The following is a 14,014-nucleotide window of genomic DNA, read 5'->3' as shown; positions in this document are numbered from 1 at the left end:
CAATCTCCCCCAGCAGCTTCACATAAATATTGATTAGGACAAGGCCTGAGCCGTGTAGACCTTCACACCAGAGACCTTGGGGAGGAGAAAGTTGCCCAACACCACTCTGAAATGTCTCCAAAAGCCAAGCAGGTCCCCACTTTAAAGTGAGTCTCGCCACTCCTGCCAGATCTGATGGTCATGTCACTTCATGCTCAATGGTATGGAAGGGCATTGAAAGATCTAGTCACACAAGCAAAGATAGCTAGCTGAGCTTTATCTAAGGGCCTGAGGGAACCACTGACCACCGAGACAGGGATAAACAATGGCACTAGCAGCTGCCCAAATCCAAAGCCACCTGATGCTAAAGCATTACGAGTTAGGAACCAAAAACAGCTCCTTCAACTTTCTTACATACAGTCCCCGTTGTCTCTTCCCTGCCAGCTACCCCACACAGCTGCCTTTCCAGCTCTGTGGTAGAGCTGGTGGGAATTTTCTGACTCAATGATTTTTTTTTTTTTTTTTTGAAAAACGCCAACTCATCAAAACTTGTTGAGGGAATGCCTCAGTTTTGACAAAACTTTCTCAGGTTCAGGATGGAATTTCTAGTCACACCCAGAAAGAGAGAGAGAGCCCAGACTAAAGGCTGCATTTCCCACCTCCCTGGTGAGTGCCCTAACCACCGGAACTGAGGCCTGAGAAATTTGGCCCATGTGTCCATTAAATATACAAGGCTGATCATGTGGCTTTCAGGCTTTTCAGCTTGGCCATGCGGCATCCTGCATAAAGAGCAAATGTAAAGGTTACCGCTGCAGGGTGCTTGACTCCGCCGGCCTTGTGTTTGGCAACTGTCCCGTTCCATGGACTCATTTTTGGGCTTGGTTTCTTGGATTCCCTTTTGCATGTTGCAAAAGATTATTTCAATGACAAAGGGTGCCTCAGGGGTGTTTGTGTGTGATTGTGCTGCTTCCTTTGTACAGACTGGAACCTCGTGAATTCCTAGGCTTTGTCCTAATCGATGAATAGACCCATTGTAATCTTCAAACCTTTTAAAAACAAGAACCTTTATTGGCAATATCTGTCTCATAGGAAATACAGGACTGAATAGTGTTGTGAGAAAAGCAGACGCGACATTGGGCTTCGCTGACATGCGGTTTTGTGGGAATGGCAGCAAGGTTGTATCTGTAGCAATTAATCAGACAAGACCTTGAGCATCTGGCTGCCAATCATACCGGAGTTGCTAACCCACAAGGTTTGTTTCTCGAGCACTCCCACTGCTCCCCCTGATAACGCTGCAGACAAGTAGCTCAAAAAGACCAATGTGTTTTTGTTCAGTCCCCTATTATCCAATTTATTCTCATTCAAAAAGGTTTTTTTGTTTCAAGCTGAGGGACTGGAAATGTGCCAGGACATGCCAGGAACTTACTGTTCCCAAAAGGGGGAGGTAATTTAAAAGAAGTGAGAGCTTTATTAGAAAATATTTTGAAATGTTTTATCGCCGAGCCCTCCTTGTCATTACAAAAATGTTAGACCCAGTTAAAACAACCCTAGTCCTTCCCTTCTGGGTGAAAAGGTGTTGCACCAAATCTTTGCCTGGACAGCCTTGAGTTTGGAACGCCTGTACAACTCCTTGGGGCCACACACAGCAGCCACCCCAGGCATTTCACAGAGACTGGTTTCCCCTATTGGTTGCAACCCCTGGGGAAAGGGTCTTTAGTTCAGGTCTAGCTGGACCAGTGGAGTTGATAACAGCTTCTCTTCAGTGAGGCGGGGAAGGCACAAGGGTTGATGCCGCACTGGTTCCACCAGTCTTCCTAACCCCCCACCCTGCTAGCTTCTTCTTTGAGTGATGGTCCTATTGTATTCCACTGAGGCTTGTATGCATGCTCCATGCGCCCAGAGCTGGAGAATTTGAAAGTAGTAGTGTCTGTTGGTCCGCAAGAGACCTAGCAGTGGCATAGCTACACATACTGCATTCCTCCTCTGTGCTGCATGGGGACCTAGGCTTGGCATAGCAAGAGGAGGAGCAGGGCAGGGCAGGGATGAGGTGTACTAGCAGAGCTGGGGCAGGACTGGAGTAGCAGAGATGTTGCAAGTCAGGATTTAAGAGATTTGATAGAATCGTATATATGGGAAGCTTGGCCAGTGCCTACTTGCACTGTGCCTGGCTCGAACCAGTGCTTTTAATCCTTCACTTTCATGAACCCCAAATTAAAGAGAAGAAAGAAAGTAATCAGGCCCAGAGATCTGTTGCCAATGCATAATTCCTCAAGGGATAAAACATTTTTTGACATGATCTACAATTGCTTTTCTTCTGCTCTACATTATTCCTTTGACTGGCTCTGTTGCCTTAAAAAAAACCCAAACAAACAAAAAGGCCCCTCCACTCTGTGAGGCTTCTGAAACAGATGATTAGCTAAATCAGGAAGAGGATTACTACCGACCAGGTGGAAATGTGTAAACAAACATACACTCAGCAAAATGAGGTGATTAGCTGAGTGACCGATTTGATGCAACCTGCTTGGTACATGCACCCTGGGAAGTTTGAGGCACACTAATACAGCCCAGTGCAGATGCTAAGGCCCATCCACACTAAAAACACAACTGTATTTTGTAACCAGGCTGTGACACACTCGCCAGAAAACACAGATGAGTTGTGTCTATGCTGTAGTTTGGTTCCCCCACCCCCCATACAACCAAGTCTGAGCATCCACCCCTACCACACTGCCTAAGCATGCATCAGCGCATTCTGAGCTATCTTGGTAGCACCTCCATAGCACCTCAGCAGGAGATATTGTGGCCCAAAGTGACACAAGCAGCCCATGGACAATGTACTCTGGACTTGTTCTACTGCACAGAGACCCGGAGAAGGACTGGCCAAACTGTAGCAGGCACAATGTGCCAGTAACTCGCACCCATTCAGTGTGGCACTCTGTCCCCCTCTAGAAGTGGCTGGGCCCATATAGCGGTTAATGAGCCTGTTGCAGCCTTGGTTAACAGAGAGGGAGCTTCTAGATCTAGAGGCCCTGTTGCCTGTGAGCCCTCCCAGGGTGTTACACCAGTCTAGGCCACTTGCCAGGGGTGAAACACTGATAGCTGCCATGGCTACTAATGAGTATTAACCACGTTATATGGAGACACAAACCAGCATTTCCAGCACAGCTTTTCTGGTCTGTATAATGGGCCAAACCAAAACCATAGAACCAAACACACTCCGGCTTTGGAGGGCTGCAGAACCAATGCCAAATAATATACCAAAGGCGCCTCACAAATCTGCAGAATAAAAATAGCAAATAGGGATTATTTATTCTTTCTCTCTAACCTCCTGGGAAGGCTGGACCTAGGCTGTGACCTCCGATTACTTCCAGACTCTCCACACTAGTTTAAATTCATCATCTCCCCGTCTGCCCCTCCCCCACAATCCTTGGCCCCCACTTCCTTTTATGAGGGTTAGTCAATTTGAGAAGTTGTTTCCTTAGCTGAGGGGTGGGGGGAAGCTTGTGCTCTGTATCAGAGATCAACCCCTTACCCCCAAAGCTAGGAAGAACATGGAGGGGGGGTTCCCCCATATATTCCCTCCCCATCTCTACTTCTTTTCTCACAGTAGCGTGCTCTGTTTCTCACTCTCTCCTCTCTCCACCCCCCAATTTCTCAAACCCAATCACATCAGAGTTTGGGTGAGCTTCTGAACCCGTGACCCTCAAAAGGGTTGGAAGTGAGGTAAAAATGAGTTTGCCCATCCCTAGTAATAATAATATTCATAGCATCCCTCATTTCCATGCTCCTCTCACTTTAAAAAAACATATATTTCCAGCATCACACACACACAAGGCCACCTCTGGAGTGTCTGCAGCAATCAGGCAAGGAACCAGTACACAAGTTGGAGGGGACATTTGGCCAGGACACAGACAAACCCTTCATTTTGCACCTGCACAGGATCCTGGATTTTTACATTGCCTCCCAGAGACCTATACCTCGTGCACTGCATGGAACTCCACCCCATCTGCCTTGGAAGGACGAAAGGTTGGGTAGACCTTTGCTGGGGTTCACAACCCGGGCTTCCTGTGAGGCAACGTATTTCAAACCTGATCCATTGAGCTGGCTTAAAAAAAAAAATCTGAAAAACACCAGGGGTACTCTTGAAAATGTCAACAGCAAGTGATGGAAAATGTCATTACTTGGACGGAATAGGAAAATTCCTAGACTCAGCCAGCCAAGGAGAGCTGTGTTATTAAGGTGGGACTGGAAGGCAGGCAAAATGAAGAAAATACACATTTCTAATGTAAAAATTATTCTTTATCCTGTATCATAAATATGGACTGGTCCCAAAGCAAACTGAAGTCAATGGAAAAACTTGCATGGACTCCAGTGGACTTTGGATCTGGCCTTATACGAATTAGTTCCAATACACTGTGCAAAGTTTGTTTTCTATTTAGGGCTATTTAACTTAGCCATCAGATCATCATGGATTATGACAGTCATGTCAGCTTTCATGACCAAATGGGGCCGGGCTTAGACAGAAGACAGCCAAAGAGAAAGTTCAGAAATGTTAATGATTCAGGTGGGTGCTCTTTTCTTCAAGTGAGTACAGAACCGGTGCCTCAGTCTGGTGCTACAGAGTCTCAAAATTTATTTCTGTTTTCTAAATATTCCTTCATCTGTCTTTTCCGTCTGAATTACTTCCTAATTGTCCAAATAGCTTGTCCTTAATTTTTTTTCTTAAAGACAGGATTTTAAAAATTGAGGTCAGTATTTCAGCCAGTTTTCAGTCATCATTAATTTTCTCCTACTTGGCACTTATTTAAGGACCTACTTGCAGGACCGGCTCCAGGCACCAGCGGAGCAAGCCGGTGCTTGGGGCGGCAGCTTATAGGAGGCGGCATTCCGCTCAATCCTAGAGCGGCATGGCCGCTTTTTTTTTTTTTTTGGTGGTGTTCTGCTCCGGCTGCCCTGTAGGAGGCGGCGGCACGGAGGACGGGAGCGCCCTGCAGCAAGCCCGGCAGCGCAGCCCGCGTCCTTCCCGCCCAGCCAACCGGAGCAGCGCAGAGCCCTCCCGGCAGGTGGAGGGGCCGCCCCCCTTTTCTCTCTCTCCCCCCCAGCTCTCTCCCCCTTCCCCCGCTAGCCTGGGCACATCTGCAGTGCAGGGAGTCTCCCTGCACCCTGGCTCTGGCCACGCTGCAGGTTTGTTTGTTTTTTGCTTTGCCATTCTGGCCGCCCCGTTTTTGTTTTTGTTTTTGTTTTATTTTGCTTGGGGCGGCCAAAAAGCCAGAGCCGGCCCTGCCTACTTGATCCCTAGTCTTTCTTTCTTTCCATCCTGTTCACTGCAGTTTCAGAGGCCCTGGCCCTCAAAAGTATGAAGGTACCTAGCGCTCATTGAAATCAGTGGGAGTTAGGTGGCTGAACACTTGAAGATCTGAGGTTGAGTACATACATTTGTGTGTTCTTATTGGATTGCCTCCTCGCTTTTCCAGCACAGATTTTATTTTGTTTCGCCCTCAGAGAAATTCAGAAAAACAAAAGTTTTCCCTTGGCGGTGAAGAGAATCAAAGCAAGCATTGGGCTTGAAACTTCTGCAACGAGATATTCCACCCCCTGGAGAAATCAGTTTAAAATGAGGGGATCCATTTGCCAAAATAAGAGGGGTAGTTGGAAGGCTAAGTAAGTCTAGCTAGCCAGGGCAGGATCAGGTGACCTGCGGCTGCTGCTGCAGTCCAGTAGAACAAGATGGAATTAGCATGATCTTCTGGAAATGTGGAGCGATGATATGAAACAAGACTGTTTTGTCTGTATCTGCTTGTTGCTATCCGGATGAGCTCTGGATTTCAGGATGTGATTCAAATAACACGCAAGGGGCTTGAGGACCTAGGGCACTGGGGATGGACTTCACAGCCTGTCCTGTCCAGTTCAAACCAGGCAGGTAGTGACAGGGCCGGCTCCAGGCACCAGCTTGGCAAGCAGGTGCTTGGGGCGGCCCCTCGGGGGAGGGGCGGCACCTCCAGCTATTCGGCGGCAATTCGGTGGACGGTCTCTCAATCGCGCTCGGAGCGAAGGACCTTCCGCTGAATTGCCGCCGCAGATCGCGATCGCGGCTTTTTTTTTTTTGGCTGCTTGGGGCGGCCAAAACCCTGGAGCTGGCCCTGGGTAGTGACTGAATTGTAATAATTTGCCTGACCTACCACCTTCTCTCCAAGGATTTCATTACAAACAGTTAACAAAACATTTCTCCATCCGTGGGTCTGCTAACGCTGCTACTACCTACACCTAACTCCCACTGACATCCTACTGAGCCCACTCCGTGATGTACACTAGTATCATTATTCTCATCTCATCGATAAGGAAACTGAGGAAGGGTGCTCAAATCCCTGAGTCATTGACAGCTCAGGGAAGAGGGCTGAAATCTCCCAATTCCTAGATCTGTGCCTTAGCCATAAATTCATCCTTCCCAGGATAAGATCCTCATTCCTTTCTAGGAGCTGCTTGCAATGGCTGATGTGTAATGAGCTGTTAGTCCTCCTCCGTCCATTTTTCTGGCAGACAGGTGCCCACATCACAAAAGCACAAGTATAACTACACATTAGGAACTCCATTGGGAGGGACAAACCTGCCATAGCAGGGGGGCAGATTAGATGCAATTTAACAGGCTATTTCCAACTCTAATTTCTGTTATTCTTATTGGGCTTCTTGTAATCAGTCTCAGTGGAGAAGCCAAGGAGCTTGAACTTGTTATATTCATGGAATACTTACAGAGAAATTACATAAATAAATACTTTCAATGGAAGGGTGCAAGACTATTCTGTCTTAGAATTCAGAATGCTAACACACAAGAAAACAGAGAGAGACAAAGCAGGCTGCCCCCTAAGGCAAAATTCACCCCACCTTGCTTTAAGCTGGCTCTGTCCAGGCTGATTCTGATTGCAATCTTTGCTACAGAGCCTCCTAGCAGGACCAAGAAACCCTCCACTCTTAGAGTGATAACATGTAATCCCAGCACAGTCCTCAATATACCACAGAACTCCCCTTTCACGGTCTCTTTAGTACATGGCTACAGATATACCTGGATACGTTAGTTATTTATATGGACCCCATCACCATCGTACCGGGAGCACCTCCCCGTCATTAATGTATTTACCCTCACAACATCCCTGTTGCAGTGCTATTACCCCCACACTGCAGATGTGGAACCATGGTACAGAGAAACTGAGAGACTTCCATTAGGACTTAGGTGCCTAAATACCTTTTTGGATCTGGGCCCAAGGGACGTGGCAAAGCACGGAATTAAAGCCAGGCCTCCTATGACCCAGGCTAGTGCCCTAGCCACTGGACCATCCTTCCTCTCTACTTACAGATCTACTCTGTATGGGAGCACCCCATCCTCAGAAGGCTCTCAAATGTATTCCCACAAGGGGTTAGGTGTAACACAGAGCAAGCCCAAATCACTGTCCCACTCCATCAGCAATGGGATCTGAGCAGGAAACCAGAAGAAACAGGTCCTGGAGAGAATACAGCCTGTTTGAGAGCCGACAGCAGATCTAAGGGGCTGAAACAATTGGCAGGCACGCCCTCCCCAAATACATCCCGTGGACCCTCCCACTTTGCATTGCACATTGGTCCCAACCCAAGTTCTTAGCTGCAGTGAGCTGAACAATTAATCCCTCCTGCCCACCCCCACTTTCCTGGGGGAGGCACATGGTGGTTGCATTAAGCAGATTAAAAACTCTTCCTCCTAATGTTTTGCGCCCATTTAGTGCTAATGGTTTTTGTGAGAGCAAGGCAATTGGCAGGGGAAAGCAGCACCTTCCAAAGCACTCGGGAGAAGCAGGGGCAGCTCTAGCTTTTTTGCTGCCCCAAGCACGGCAGGTAGGCTGCCTTCGGCAGCTTGCCTGCGGGAGGTCCCCGGTCCCGCGGCTTCGGTGACTTGCCTGCGGGAGGTCCGCCGGTTCCGCGGCTTCGGCGTACCCGCCGCCAAATTGCCACCGAAGCCGCGGGACCGGCAGACCTCCTGCAGGCAAGCTGCCGAAAGCAGCCTGACTGCCACCCTCATGGCGACCGGCAGGCCGCCCCCCCGTCGCTTGCCACCCCAGGCATGCGTTTGGTGCGCTGGTGCCTGGAGCCGCCGCTGGGGAGAAGGGGAGATTGTTAACACCAAACCTAGGCCTGGGCTACACCTAAAACTAAAAGTCGACCTAGCCACATTGCTCAAGGCTGCGAAACTGAGGTTGACCTAACCTCCCCTGTAGATTCAACTTGGACGATGGAAGAATTCTACTACTCCTCTCAAGGGGGTGGATTTACTATAGCTACAGAAAAAACCCTTCCCTCGCTGTAGCAAGTGTCTGTGCTACAGTGGCATAGCAGAAGTGTTGCAGCCATGCCACTGTAGGGCTTGCAGTGTAGACGTACCCCTAGCTTCCCATTTACAGTGACAGTGTGAAGAGGGAGTGAGTATGAGGAGTCCGTGCCCTGACTAGTCCCTTAGTACTGGGCCTGGGCAGCAAGGACTGGATATGGATTTGAATGTTCCTAAATCTGCACTGCTCTTCTGGGCAGGGGCGCCGGACCTGGGGGTGGAGGCAGGGGGCCATGGCCACATCACTTTTTACTGGCAGTAAGGGAGAGCGATGGAGGGGGAAGGGGCGGAGAGGAGTGGGCGGGGGAGGCGGGGGCTTGGTGGGAAGGGGCGGCACAGGGGCAGGACCTCAGGGGAAGGGGCAGTTTGAGGGCGGGGGCTCAGGGAGACAGGGCAGCATGGGGGCGGTGACTCAGGGGGCAGCAAAGGGCCTCGGGGGTGTGGTGGCGCAGGGGTGGGGCCATGGTTCAGGCGCCGGTGGGCCCTCCATTTTTAAGGAGCTTCCGCCACTCCTGCTTCTGGGCCCAGCTCTATAATTCATTCCTACTTGTTCAGCACAGCCAGACCCTTATACCATATCTGCAAACACAACGACTCATGTGCATTGTCTGTGTTCTGATGGGGTTAAGTTCCCTGGGCTTCCCCCTACCATCTATGAATCTAGTCACACAACCCTGCATGTTGTAGGTCAGGATTGTTAGCAGATCTCAAAGCCAGGGGTTTTTGCTTACACTAGTTAAAGAGATGCTCCCCTGAGCTCCGCAAAGCGCTCACCGTCAAATGAGACAAAGACCCAACATGACAGCTCAGGAGAGGGGAGAGGTTGGGCTCCTGAGGATAAGGGGGAAACAGGACAGGAGTGCTTGAAGGAGGAGAGAGGGGGCTCTTGGTCTCTTGCCCCTTTCACGGCATGCGTGGGCAGAGAGCGCGCAACAAAGGTGCTTGTTGTGGTCCCTACTACAACAGGCTCTAATTTAATTAGGGGGATGCATCCTGCATTAGAGTCTCATGTGAGCCAAGCCATTTGGCCTCCTTGCGATCCAGTTGCTCCACCTATAAACCTAGCAGTGCTACACTGCAGCGATCTACCCAGGCTCAGCGGTGCCCATGGAGCTTTTGTGCTCACCATGTATTGTTGAATCCTTCTAATACTTCCCAAGTGTCCACAGGCCCCTTGGACACTGGCCAGCCTGCAGCAGTTAAAGCAGAGCCCACCTACACAAGCGGACAGATGAAGAAGGAAATTGACAAGGATCGCAGTGGAAAGAGCTTGAGCCAGGACTAGTCGCTTGCCTGAAGGCTTTACACTGTCTGCAGCACCTTTCATGTGCAAAGCGCTGCCGAGGGCCAATCAGCGGGGATGGCTGGACAGGGCCGCCCAGAGGATTCAGGGGGCCTGGGGCAAAGCAATTTCGGGGGCCCCTTCCATAAAAAAAAGTTGCAAATTGCCCCACTTGCCCCCCCCCCTTCTGGGCGGCCCTGTGGCTGGATTAGATCAGATTACTGCCATCTTTACATGGATTCTTTATTTCTACCTGCTATGCTCACTCACCCCTTGTACTACTTGTGGAAAGACCCACAACGCAGTTTTCCTCTGGGACACAGGCACGACTAGCTGTAAATCACGCCCCCCACTCCCTGACAACTTTTAGCTGGCCAGTTCCGGCCGCCTCCAGCAGCTGCAGGGTTCCTGCATTTTTCACTCTTGGCTCCTCCCCCATAACTCTTTGGGAAGGTTGGTATCACTTCTGCTATGGGCTCCCACTGGCTTCCGGGCCCTCTGCTGTGACTCATCCCATGGAACTCTTGAGAGCAGCCGTGGGCTTTGTCCTTGCCATAAATGGCCTTGCCCTGCTGCTCCAAATGCCCTGTCATCATCCAGGCTGCGCATGGGGGCTAGAGCAATCAGATGGGCTCTCAGAGAGAAGTCTTTGCAGACACGGGAGGTCAATAGAGAAGCGATTGATGGGAGGAGCGTTAGACAGAGGGGAAGGCAGCCGACTGTTCTGTTACTGACTTCCCCGGCTGAGCGCCGGCCGTCAGGTGAAAGGGGTGCATGGCACAGAGCGTTCTCGGCATTTTGCTCCAGTCTGTGGCAGTTCAGCCCTTATCAGATCTCTCCATGGCAAATGATTTTCACGGTGCAGAACATTGCCAAGCCATACAGAAAAGACTCATAAACTGAACTAATGGGCAGCCGAGCAGAATGGTCCCTGCCTGGTACACGGGGTGTGGTTTTGCTTTTTTAACAATTCTCCCTGGAACATGTTTGCTGTCCTCTACATTGACTGATGTGACCTGCTGTGAACTTCACGCTGCACCTGAAGAGGAGTAAACTCAGTCTGTGTCCCTCTAACATTTCTCCTCCATGCACTGGAGCTCATTGTAAACCCTGTCCCCACGAACCTTTCTCAAGCCTTCTTGCAACCTGCCCCCACACTCCACAAGAACCCCAGTCTGACCCCTTCTTCCTGGGCTCAGTCCTTCCCTTTCCTTGCCCACCTTGTACCTGCTTTAGCCAAGCACAAGTTATTGAGGTGTCAAGTCACGGGTAACTGGGTGAAATGTAATGGCCTGTGACATACAGGAGGTCAGACTAGATGAGCTAATGATCCTTTCCAGCCTATAACTATGAATCTATGATTTTGCCACCAGCCTGTCTCTTGGGGAACGTTGACAGTGCAATCAGAGGTGTGACTCACCCCATGGAACACTTGAGAGCAGCCCATGGGCTTTGTCCTTGCCATAAATGGCCTTGCCTTGCTGCTCCAAATGCCCTGTCATCATCCAGGCTGCGCATGGGGGCTCAAGTGATCAGATGGGCTCTCAGAGAGAAGTCTTTGCAGACACGGGAGGTCAATAGAGACGCGACTGATGGGAGGAGCGTTAGACAGAGGGGAAGGCAGCCGACTGTTCTGTTACTGACTTCCCCGGCTGAGCGCCTGCCATCTGGTGAAAGGGGTGCATGGCACAGAGCATTCTCGGCATTTTGCTCCAGTCTGTGGCAGTTCAGCCCTTATCAGATCTCTCCATGGCAAATGATTTTTCACGGCGCAGAACGTTGCCAAGCCATACAAACAAGACTCATAAACTGAACTAATGGGCAGCCAAGCAGAATGTTCCCTGCCTGGTACACGGGGTGTGGTTTTGCTTTTTTAACAGTTCTCCCTGGAACATGTTTGCTGTCCTCTACATTGACTGATGTGACCTGCTGTGAACTTCACGCTGCACCTGAAGAGGAGTAAACTCAGTCTGTGTCCCTCTAACATTTCTCCTCCATGCACTGGAGCTCATTGTAAACCCTGTCCCCACGAACCTTTCTCAAGCCTTCTTGCAACCTGCCCCCACGCTCCACAAATAACCCCAGTCTGACCCCTTCTTCCTGGGCTCAGTCCTTCCCTCTCCTTGCCCACCTTGTACCTGCTTTAGCCAAGCACAAGTTATTGGCTTCCATACAGGGGTAGATGGGTGAAATATAGGGGCCTGTGACAAATAGGAGGTCAGACTAGATGACCCAATGGTCACTGCTGGCCTAAAACTCTATAAAGCTATGAATAAGCCACCAGCCTGCCTCTTGGAGAACATCTACACTGCCGTTGGAGATGTGATTGCAGTGTGGGTTGGCACAGCTTTAATCTAGCTAACATGGCTAAAAATAACAGTGAAGACATGGCAGCACGGGTCTCAGCACAGGCTGGGAAGATGAGTACATACCCAGAGGAACTGGGCAGACTTGTACAGCCCAAGTCTCTGCAGGTTCATTTAGCTACTTTTAGCCACGCTTGCTAGATTAAAGCTAGCGCAGGTATGGCTCCCCAGGGTACAACCACACCTCCGATTGCAGTGTAGATGCACTCTTCCTTGACACCCGCAGATGTGTGCTCCTGGTTTCCACACTTCAATGGCAGGAAATAGAAAAGTTAAGGCTGAACATGTGATCTTAATGCTTCCCGTAGGTGTGCATACCTTGTGACAGTCTTTCAGTATGAACAACGCGGAGTCCTTGTGGCACTTTAGAGACTAACAAATTTATTTGGGCATAAGCTTTTGTGAGCTATAACCCACTTCATCAGATGCATGGAGTGAAAAATACAGTAGGTAAGTAAGCTTATGCCCAAATAAATTTGCTAGTCTCTAAGGTGCCACAAGGACTCCTCATTGTTTTTGCTGATACAGACTAACAGGGCTACCCCTCTGAAATCCGAAGAAGTGGGTTGTAGCCCACGAAAGCTTATGCTCTAATAAATTTGTTAGTCTCTAAGGTGCCACAAGTACTCCTGTTCCCTCTGAAATCTTTCAGTATGCAATCACACTTAAAAAAAAAAAAAAAAAAACCTTGACTGCAGCTAGGTATCTAAAATAATTGGTGATCTCTTAATTAGAGCCAGCAGGCTACTGCCTGGTCACCCACTGGCAGACACAACAAACATCCCAGGGGAGATTCTGTTTGAGTTCCCTGGGATCAGTGCTCTCAGCTGGCAGCCGTTCTAATTCCACAAAGAAAATCTGATTAAAACTCTCTAGGCAGCACCAGCCACAACCTGCTCCTTTAATCTCAGTAGGGAGAGGCAAGGGGGGTAGCCAAGTTTCACACCCCTGCCGAAACTCCCTCTTGGATCAGTGTCCCCAAGACCCAGCGTTCCCCACAGGTGCACTGAGCATTGGAGATGAAAGGACTGCAAAATGCAGACAGCAGTCCCTTCCATGATTGCTGACAGTACGCCAGGATTTAGGGTGACAGCACAGGCTGTGTTAGTCAATCTGGGAGCTAAAGAGCTAGAAAGATCCGCAGCGTCTGTCCGTGTCCAGTGGCCTCAGTGAAGGATCTCCTCTGTATTCATCACACCCAAGTTCTGCCTCTTCTCTACCCCACAGGATGCTACCACACTAAATAACATCGGGGAAGCTGCTGCCCCCTGAAATTGGGCAGTTCAAGCTCTTGAGGAGTCTGGGGAGATGCTCCCTGGGAGCTGGCTAGCAATTTTTGATCCCCCCATCCCTTATTTCATAATTGTGTGATTAGTTTTTTATGGAAAGAAACAGTCCGTAAACCAGACAACAAGGGACAATGTCTCATGGCTCGTGTATATTCTCAAATACCCACCCGCATTGCTAAGACTACTCGTGACAAAAACAATGCCCTTATTTTTAATAGTGCTCCCCTCTCGCCTAAGCACTTGTGTGTTTTTAGTTCCTCCCCGTGCTTTCCATAGCCTGATCCTCTCAGATTAGGCTTGTGTGAGCCTTTATTCCAAGCTGACCTCGTAGAGAGGGCTTTGCTGCTCCCCAGGCCTTCCCTGGTACATGGGAGGTGCCCTGTGCTGCTGCAGGTGGTTCTGCAACCAGTGCATGGTCAGAGGCAAAACAGTACCAGGACCAGGTTGTGGGCTTTCCTTCTGGACACATGAAAAAACCCAGGGCACAGAGCGCATAAGAGGTTAGGGGTCTATTACAGGAGTGAGTGACGTTCTGTGGCCTGCGATGTGCAGGCGGTCAGACTAGATGATCATGATGGTCCCTTCTGGCCTTAAAGTCTATGAGTCTGAGAAAGAGAAAGCAGGGCAGTGCTGCTTTAGAGAGCACCCCTTGCAGTTCAGGCACAGAAACTGTAGCTCCAGGGAAAGTCGCTATGGAGACACCCAGGGATGTTGTCTGCACAGTGGCCTGTTGCTTCTGGACATCAGTTTA

The sequence above is a fragment of the Terrapene carolina genome, unplaced genomic scaffold (genome assembly GCF_002925995.2).
Source record: "Terrapene carolina triunguis isolate 2854851 unplaced genomic scaffold, T_m_triunguis-2.0 Scaffold242, whole genome shotgun sequence".
NCBI lineage: Eukaryota > Metazoa > Chordata > Testudines > Emydidae > Terrapene > Terrapene triunguis.
This window is presented reverse-complemented; position numbering follows the sequence as displayed.